Source organism: Pistacia vera, unplaced genomic scaffold, assembly GCF_008641045.1.
Source record: "Pistacia vera cultivar Batoury unplaced genomic scaffold, PisVer_v2 Contig744, whole genome shotgun sequence".
Classification (NCBI taxonomy): Eukaryota; Viridiplantae; Streptophyta; class Magnoliopsida; order Sapindales; family Anacardiaceae; genus Pistacia; species Pistacia vera.
This window is the reverse complement of record NW_022196606.1, coordinates 110632-121607: the sequence shown is the minus strand read 5'-3', so window position 1 is coordinate 121607 and position 10976 is coordinate 110632.

Here is a 10976-nt window from a genome sequence, read left to right as displayed (position 1 = left end):
GACGTTCTATCCAACCGCATCTCATCTACTACCTACAAGAACAATGAAATCAACGGAGTGAGCACTAATTGCTTAGTAAGTAAACCCACAACAAATCTATTCTTTCTCCGTTACTCAGATTCTGGATTTTCTTTCCTTACACCAAGCTTCTTAATTCTTCTTTGCTCTTTCTAAGATTCTAGTTTCTCACTTACCGATATGTAAGCACAAATAGGGAAACTAACTTGGGGTAGTAGAAATGGCATGATGCATATGCACAAATGTATAAACTTTTTCTATGCAATACATTTTCTTTTCTATTTTTTTGTTTTCTTATTATGTTTCCTATTTCTCATTTGTTTTCTGTTTTCTGCATTTCTTCCTTTTTCTGTTTCTCTTCTTTCTTTTCTGCTTCTATTCTTTCTTTTCTGTTTTTCTTGCTTTTTTGTTCTTTCTTTCTTTCTTTTCTATTCTTTCTTTCTGTTCTATTCTTTCTTTTATTTTCTATTCTTTCTTTTCTATTCTATTCTTTTCTTTTCTTTTCTATTCTTTCTTTGTCGATCGGTCTCGGTTGAGGCATGGATTTGGAACCCTAGCTGTGTGAGTGTATTCTCAAATTCTTTCTTGGGTACAGTTCTCATTCACAAGCACTTCTTACAAACTGTACAAGTTCTTCTTTCTTATTCTTAGGCCGCTCACTAAAGGCGGCATGCATGCGGGGCTATTCTTCTTCTTTATCACCCACGGGTTCCCCATCGCAACAACTTTCTCTTCTCTTCTCTTATCTTTTTATATTTCTTTAAATAAAATTTCAGATTTTAGGTATTCTTTAATTATGTTCTTTAGATAATGATTCTACAATGAATTTCTTTTCTTTCTTTCTTTTTATTCTTTAATGTTCTCATAAATGTATATGTGCATGTAAATATGCTCATTCTTTACTATTCTTTCTAAATGCAAATGTAAGAATGCATTATGGCATATAAAGATATCATTATGGAACTAGTATTCTCTGCCAACAACATTTCCATAACAAAGTAATAATCTAACATACTCATATATATGCACTTCCTTTGACATTTCATCAAACACCTTACATGCACATACAAACCCTAAATTGGTTACACTTCCACATATATCTCAAGCCACCCAAAATTGAAGCAAAAACTCCCTAAGGCCAACAACCACCCTAGCCGAATTTCATCCTCCACCATGCCATATCCATTCTTTCATATTTCACCCAAAATTTCATCAACTCAACACATACTAATACATCTCTTCTCATGGTCATGAGATTCACATATCAAACAATCTCAATTTCAATCCATAATTCTCATCATCCAAACACACATACAACATATAAGAAATTTCTCTACACAAGTATTTATCCAATCAAAGCTAAAGTTGGATTTACTTACGTTGAATTTGAGCAATTCCAACACTATAATCTCTCTTTGGTAGAATTACCCTTACCTCTTAAACCCTAAGCATATAAAACCATAAGAATTCAAACTTTAAAATTTAAATCTCACATCTTGGTGCAAGAATCTTACCTTTGGATGCTTAGGATTGAAAATCTATCAAAATCTAGCCAAAATCCTATGAATTTTCTTGGAATTAGTGGAAGAAAAATTGAGAGAATTTGGAATGAAGGTGGTGTGAATAATGGGTGGAGTGGCTAGGGTTTCAATCCTTGAACTCTTATTACTACATAATAATATATTTAGTTTCCCATTTTACCCTTGTACTTTCTAAAAATTCCATCTATGTCCCTTAGTCAATTACAAGAATGCCCTCATTTTTATTAACTTCTCCATGTTATTCTACTTCTTTTCACTCCCCACTTTTTCAACTAATTATGAGTGAAAATACTATTTTACCCCTAATGAAGTTTTAAGGAATTTTTTTCACACTTGTTCAAGATAACTTTAACAAAATTCAACTAAGCGTATTAAGGCATAAATAAAGCTACGTACCTTGATGTGGGCATTACATTCCTCTTCCAAGGCTACAATACCTTTAGAGCTGATTCACTCTAATCTATGGTGTCTAGCTCCTATCACCTCTAAGGAAGGTTATGAGTACTCCATTATCTTTGTAGATGACTATAGTCGTTTCACAGGGATATACCCCTTGAAACTCAAGTTTGAGGCTTACACAGCTTTTGTCCAATTTCACTGTTTTATAGAAAAACAATTAAATCACAAAATGAAAGATTGCAAACTGACTGGGGAGGAGAGTTCAGAGCCTTTACTGGTTATCTTCAACACCATGGCATCTTGTTTAGACATTCTTGCCCATATCTCCACCAGCAGAATGGAAGGGTGGAGAAAAAACATAGATCCATCAGAATTTGGCCTATCCCTCTTAGCTCATGTTGGAATGCCATTAGCTTACTGGTGGGCAGCATTTAGTACAACCACTTATCTCCTAAACAGACTGCTGATATCAATTCTTGAATTTGTGTCTCCTTATGTTGTTTTGTTTAATAAAAAACCCAAATATGATGATCTCAAAGTGCTTGGATGTAGCTATTACCCTTATCTCAGGCCCTACAATAGGCATAAACTTGCCTTTCACACACACACACACATACACACACAAAAAAAAAAAAAAAAAAAAAAAAAATTGCCTTTCTTGGTTATAGTCTCACTCACAAAGGATATTTTTGTCTTAGCTCAACTGGCCGAGTTTACATTGCAAAATAAGTGAAATTCAATGAACTTGATTTCCCTTTCAAAACTAGTTTTACATCTACATATGTTAATGTGTTAGAAAATTTGTCTGTGACTTCACCTTCTTCATCTTAGAGACTTTCACAAAAATCAGTAGTTGATTCCCTTAATATGAGATACTCTAATTCAGCTAGTGCACGTGAGGTGTCAGGAAGTTCTCGCATTACTACTACTCCCCAATTCCAACTAGCTGGCTCACATGATCTATTAGTTGACGTTTTTGATAAAAGTATCTCTAATTTAGTTAATTCACATGAGTTGTCAAGAGGATCTTCCAAACCTATTCTCTTTAGGCACACTAATTCTCTTGATGATAGGCATACTGATTCTCTGAATGATTATCCTTCTACCTCTATAAGTCCAGCAGCTGGTTCATTAGAGCATAATGTGTCTAATATAGCTGCCTCAAACTCTCCAGTAGCTTCTATCGGTCCAACAGCTGGATCATCTGAGCATAATATGTCCACTATAACAGCTTCAATTCCAACCATCGTTGCCTCTAACCAACTTCATAAAGATACAAATTCAACTCTGAATACTCACCTTATGCTAACCAGGTCAAAGACTACTACTCAACCTATCAGAAGAGTTACTACTTATCTAGCTGTGCTTTCTTCAAATAATGTTTTGACAGAACCAAGATCTGTTACTAAAGCCTTACAAATTCTTGAATGGAGGCAAGCCATGGAATCCAAGTACCAAGCTTTATTGAAAAATAACACATGGGAGTTGGTTCCATATGAAGAAGGGATGAATGTAGTTGGCAGTAGGTGGGTTTTTAAGACTAAATTGAACTATGATGGTACCCTTCAAAAATATAAAGCCAGGCTGGTAGCCAAAGGCTTCCAACAGACTCCTAGTCTAGACTATTTTGACACCTTCTCACCAGTAGTCAAAGCAGCTACAATCAGGGTAATGTTGTCCTTGGCAGTCCACCAAAGATGAGACATTCATCAGTTGGATGTGAACAACACATTCCTAAATGGTGAGTTGACAAAAAGGGTATTTATGCTACCTTTTGAAGGCTATTCTGAGTTTGAACCACATAAGCTTTATTCACAGCAAGTATATAGATTACAAAAGGCATTATATGGTCTTAAGCAAGCTCCTAGAGCTTGGTTTGATAAACTAATGTTTGTGTTGCTTGATTAGGGCTTGCCAATTCTGTGTCAGATGTTAGTTTATTCTTCTACAAATAAGATTCTATTATAATGTATTTGCTTGTCTATGTAGATGACATCTTGGTGACTGGGAATGATGATCATCTAATCTTTAGAATAGTAGTTGACTTGAATGCTAAATTTGCTTTGAAAACTTTAGGATCAATCCAATATTTCCTAGGTTTTGAAGTCAGTCAAAATTCCTCTGGTTTGCTTCTTACACAAACCAAATATGCTCAGGATTTACTAATAAAGGCAAGGATGGCAGATTCTAAACCTTGTTCTACACCGATGGCTACTGGCCTAAAGCTTGGAACAGTAGAAAGTAAGGTATTTGATTAGCCCACTATATATAGAAGCATTGTAGGTGGGTTACAATATTTGAAATTGTCCAGGATAGACCTGGCTTTTGCTGCAAATAAACTACGTCAATTTTTACAGTAGCCCACTGAAGTTCATTGAACAGCTTGTACACGTGTTCTGAGGTATGTTAAAGGAACATTGCAACATGGTATTCTTTTCACCAGGAAGAAGGTTTTTGCCTTAGAAGTTTTTGCAGATGCTGATTGGGCTGGAGATGAAGTGGATAGAAGATCCACCAGTGGGTACACTATCTATTTAAGAGGTAACTTAGTTCAATGGTCTTCCAGGAAACAAAAAGTGGTCTCTTTATCTTCAACTAAGGCCGAGTATCAATCACTAAGCCAAGCTGCCACTGAAGTAGTGTGGATTCAAAACCTGTTTAAGGAACTTGGTATTCAAATTAGTAATATCCCAGTGATTTGGTGATAATATGAGTGTTGGGGCACTATCATCCAATCTTGTTTTTCATGCTAGGACAAAGCACGTTGAGATTGATGAGCACTTTGTAAGAGAGCTGGTTAACAGAAAATTACTGTTCAATACATTTCCTTAGAATATCAAGTGACAGATTGCTGACCAAAGCTCTCCCTAGTTGTTGGTTTGCTATGCTCAAGGACAAGTTAAATGCCATAGATGCATTACCAAATGATGATACTAGTGACAATCTTGATGTATCTAACTAAGGTGTTCAGTTGTTGTAATGATTAGCTGTTTTCATGAATGGGTGATATGATATGCTTAGCATCAGTAAGTATTGAAAATTGTTCTGTTTTACCAAGGCTGCTGATGCTGCAGTACTGTGTTGGAGTAATGTCAGAATGCCAAAAGAGTAAATTTGAAGATTAAAAGTTTGAGATGTGGACTTGGATAGTTGAAGGCTGTTTAGTTTACCAGAGAATATTAGTATAAAGGTGTTTTTTGTTGTATAGGTAGCTTTAGTATTCCAGTTTAAGGGGGAATATTGAGCATAGTGTAATGTAATGCGCAGGGTTGAGTTTGTAATGTTAGAAGTGGTTGTGTTTGTAAAAGATAAAAGAATAATGTAGAAACGATAACGCTTTGTCTTTGTATCATATAACAGATTATCTGTTACATATCCAATCATTCTGGATTTTGTAACTAACTTTTACAATAATACACACTTTTCAATTGAGTTTTAGCTCCTTTTTCTCTTTTTTCCATGTTTGTTTCCTCTAAAGTTTTCTTGATTCTTTGCTAAAACCTTCATATTTTGATATCAAACCATATTGAATAGGGCAAGGATTCACCGAAAAAATCGAGGGCAGGTCCAAAAAAAATCCTCGTTCCCGAGTGTAGGGCGAGAATGGCCTCGTCCTTTGATTCTTAACAACATAGTGTACTATATTATAGTTCTAATTAAGTTTTTCAATGTAAAAGTGTGTTTGTTTGAAAATTTTCGTAGAATTCTAATGCTTTGGTGAAATTAGTTTATATTTTTGTAACTACTACTATGGTCAAATTATTTACCTTGTCCCAAAAAAAAAAAAAAAAAAAAAAAAAATAATGTAAAAATAATTGAAAAGTTGTCTTCCCAACCTAATCCATATTTAATCATGTTATTGCAATGACTTAAATTGATTCTTTTAATTCACAAATGTGAATATATATTTTTTTATTCTTTTAGATTCAAAATTCGTTAAAAACTATATACTTAATTATTCAATAATTACCACCATTAAAGATGGTATTTTAAAAAATTATTGTATATAATAATTTGTTTAATTAAGAGGGATGAGGTCCCTGGTCCTACCCCACTCTGCGCCCATCTCTTTATTATAGCTTATAATTTAAAAACCTTGTCTTCTCTCTGCCATGAGGGTAAAAATGTAATTTTGGTTTTGATTTTAATCTTTTCATATAAATAAAAAATTATATGAAATAAGGGTAGAAACATTGATCCCTATGAGACAATAACAATTTTTAGAGGTTACAAAAATGAGTAAACGACTTTTTTCACCCGAAAAATGGTTTAATGACACTTTCCCACCCTTAGACTTTTAAAATACCAGTTTACTACCCAAAGCATAACTTCGTGAGTAATTAATGTTGTTAGAAAGGGCAAAATGGTAAAAAAGCAGTTATAAGTGAGGGCGGAATTGTGACAAAAATATCCTTTATAATTTAACTTAAAAGTTAATTTGATCTTTCAATTTTTTATAAAAAACACTAAATTTTTTATAAAAGAGTAATACTACACCCACAACTTCTTTTCACAAACTTTCTCTCACAACCCCGACGTAGCAGCTAACAAATGGTCAGCTCATAATGGGTCTCACTTGAGTCCCACCTGATAAATTATGATTAATAAATTGCAAGTTGTCACGTCAGGATTGTGAGAGAAAGTTTGTGAGAAGAGGTTGTGCGTATAGTATTACTTTTTATAAAAAAACACTGAATTTTTTTCCCTCCTCACAATATTCTTTTTTGTTTTCCACTATTTTCTTCTTTTCTTTCACTTTTTCTCTCTCTTCTGAACCTACATTTTTTTCCCGTCAACTCTTGTTGAAGAATAAAGACGAAGATGGCTAGCAGATGGTTAGCTGAGTTAGTTAGTTGTTATAACAGAGTTAGTTAGTTGTTAAGAAGTTCGTTTCAAGTAGTTATTAGTTTGTTATAATGTTAGTTAATTAGTTAAAACGGTTAGTGTTTGTTAAGTTGTTAAGTTTGTTGTAAGTTTGCTGTATATAAAGAATACACTGCTGTACTCTTTTTTTTTATTCAAAATGAATTCAATATCATTTTTCCATATCTGAGTTATTTTGCAAAGCAAACATATATAAACTTTTTCTATCAATACATTTCTTTTCTATTTTTTTTTTCTTATATTGTTTCTATTTCCATTTGTTTTCTGTTTCTGCATTCTTCCTTTTTCTGTTTCTCTTCTTCTTTTCTGCTTCTATTCTTTCTTTTCTGTTTTCTTGCTTTTTTGTTCTTTCTTTCTTTCTTTCTATTCTTTCTTTCTGTTCTATTTTCTTTTTCTATTTCTTTCTTTCTATTCTATTCTTTTCTTTTCTTTTCTATTCTTTCTTGTCGATCGGTCGTGGTTGAGGCATGGATTTGGAACCCTAGCTGTGTGAGTGTATTCTCAAATTCTTCTTGGGTACAGTTCATTACAAGCACTTTTACAAACTGTACAAGTTCTTCTTTCTTATTCTTAGGCGCTCACTAGGCGGCATGCATGCGGGGCTATTCTTCTTCTTTATCACCCACGGGTTCCCCATCGCAACAACTTTTCTTCTCTTCTCTATACTTTTATATTTCTTTAAAAAAATTTCAGATTTTAGGTATTCTTTAATTATGTTCTTTAGATAATGATTCTACAAGAATTTCTTTTCTTTTTTTCTTTTTTTCTTTAATGTTCTCATAAATGTATATGTGCATGTAAATTGCTCTTCTTACTATTCTTTCTAAATGCAAAGTAAGAATGCATTATGGCATATAAAGAATCATTATGGAACTAGTATTCTCTGCCAACAACATTCCATAACAAGTAATAATCTAACATACTCTATATATGCACTTCCTTTGCATTTCACAAACACCTTCATGCACATAAAAACCCTAAATTGGTACACTTCCACATATATCTCAAGCCACCCAAAATTGAAGCAAAAACTCCCTAAGGCCAACAACCACCTAGCCGAATTTCTCCTCCACCATGATATCCATTCTTTCATATTTCACCCAAAATTCATAACTAACACATACTATACATCACTTCTCATGGCCATGAGATTCACATATCAAACAATCAATTTCAATCCATAATTCTCATCATCCAAACACACATACAACATATAAGAAATTTCTCTACACAAGTATTTATCCAATCAAAGCTAAAGTTGGATTTACTTACGTGAATTTGAGCAATTCCAACACTAAATCTCTCTTTGGTAGAATACCCTTACCTCTTAAACCCTAGCATATAAAACCATAAGAATTCAAACTTTAAAATTTAAATCTCACATCTTGGTGCAAGAATCTTACCTTTGGATGCTTAGGATTGAAAATCTATCAAAATTAGCCAAAATCCTATGAATTTTTTGGAATTAGTGGAAGAAAAATTGAGAGAATTTGGAATGAAGGTGGTGTGAATAATGGGTGGAGTGGCTAGGGTTTCACCTTGAACTCTTATTACTACATAATATATTTTAGTTTCCCATTTACACTTGTACTTTCTAAAAATTCATCTATGTCCCTTAGTCAATTACAAGAATGCCCTCATTTTTATTAACTTCTCCATGTTATTCTACTTCTTTTCACTCCCACTTTTTCAACAATTATGAGTGAAAATACTATTTTACCCCAATGAAGTTAGGAATTTTTTTCACACTGTTCAAGATAACTTTAACAAAATCAACTAAGCGTATTAAGGCATAAATAAAGCTACGTACCTTGATGTGGGCATTACATTCCTCTTCCAAGGCTACATACCTTTAGAGCTGATTCACTCTAATCTATGGTGTCTAGTCTATCACCTCTAAGGAAGGTATGAGTACTCCATTATTTTGTAGATGACTATAGTCGTTTCACAGGGATATACCCCTTGAAACTCAAGTTTGAGGCTTACACAGCTTTGTCAATTTCACTGTTTTATAGAAAAACAATTAAACACAAAATGAAAGATTGCAAACTGACTGGGAGGAGAGTTCAGAGCCTTTACTGGTTATCTTCAACACCATGGCATCTTGTTTAGACTTCTTGCCCATATCTCCACCAGCAGAATGGAAGGGTGGAGAAAAAACATAGATCCATCAGAATTGGCCTATCCCTCTTAGCTCATGTTGGAATGCCATTAGCTACTGGTGGGCAGCATTTAGTACAACCACTTATCTCCTAAACAGACTGCTGATATCAATTCGAATTTGTGGTCTCCTGTGTTTTGTTGTTTTGTTTAATAAAAAACCCAAATATGATGATTCAAAGTGCTTGGATGTAGCTCTACACTTTCTCAGGCCCTACAATAGGCATAAACTTGCCTTTCACACACACACACACATACAACACAAAAAAAAAAAAAAAAAAAAAAAAATGCCTTTCTTGGTTATAGTCTCAATCAAAGGTATTTTTGTCTTAGCTCAACTGGCCGAGTTTACATGCAAAATAAGTGAATCAATGAACTTGATTTCCTTTCAAAACTAGTTTTACATCTACATATGTTAATGTGTTAGAAAATTTGTCTGTGACTTCACCTTCTTCATTTAGAGACTTTCACAAAAATCAGTAGTTGATTCCCTTAATATGAGATACTCTAATCAGCTAGTGCACGTGAGGTGTCAGGAAGTTCTCGCATTACTACTACCCCAATTCCAACTAGCTGTACATGATCTATTAGTTGACGTTTTTGATAAAAGTATCTCTAATTTAGTTAATCACATGAGTTGTCAAGAGGATCTTCCAAACCTATTCTCTTTAGGCACACAATTCTCTTGATGATAGGCAACTGATTCTCTGAATGATTATCTTCTACCTCTATAAGTCCAGCAGCTGGTCCTTAGAGCATAATGTGTCTAATATAGCTGCCTCAAACTCTCAGTAGTTCTATCGGTCCAACAGCTGGATCATCTGAGCTAATGTCCACTAACAGCTTCAATTCCAACCATCGTTGCCTCTAACCAACTTCATAAAGATACAAATTCAACCTGAATACTCACCTTAGCAACCAGGTCAAAGACTACTACTCAACCTATCAGAAGAGTTACTACTTATCTAGCTGTGCTTTCTTCAAATATGTTTTGACAGAACCAAGATCTGTTACTAAAGCCTTACAAATTCTTGAATGGAGGCAAGCCATGGAACCAAGTAACAGCTTTATTGAAAATAACACATGGGAGTTGGTTCCATATGAAGAAGGGATGATGTAGTTGGCAGTAGGTGGGTTTTAAGACAAATGAACTATGATGGTACCCTTCAAAAATATAAAGCCAGGCTGGTAGCCAAAGGCTTCCAACAGACTCCTAGTCTAGACTATTTGACACCTTCTCACCAGTAGTCAAAGCAGCTACAATCAGGGTAATGTTGTCCTTGGCAGTCCACCAAGATGAGACATTCATCGTTGGATGGAACAACACATTCCTAAATGGTGAGTTGACAAAAAGGTATTTATGCACCTTTGAAGGCTATTCTGAGTTTGAACCACATAAGCTTTATTCACAGCAAGTATATATTACAAAAGGCATTATATGGTCTTAAGCAAGCTCCTAGAGCTTGGTTTGATAAACTAATGTTTGGTTGCTTGATTAGGGCTTGCCAATTCTGTGTCAGATGTTGTTATTCTTCTACAAATAAGTATTTATAATGTATTTGCTTGTCTATGTAGATGACATCTGGTGACTGGGAATGATGATCATCTAATCTTTAGAATAGTAGTTGACTTGAATGCTAATTGCTTTGAAAACTTTAGGATCAATCCAATATTTCCTAGGTTGAAGTCAGTCAAAATTCCTCGGTTTGCTTCTTACACAAACCAAATATGCTCAGGATTTACTAATAAAGGCAAGGATGGCAGATTCTAAACCTTGTCTACACGATGGCTACTGGCCTAAAGCTTGGAACAGTAGAAAGTAAGGTATTGATTGCCCACTATATATGAAGCATGTAGGTGGGTTACAATATTTGAAATTGTCAGGATAGACCTGGCTTTTGCTGCAAATAAACTACGTCAATTTTTCAGTAGCCCCATGAAGTTCATGAACAGCTTGTACACGTGTTCTGAGGT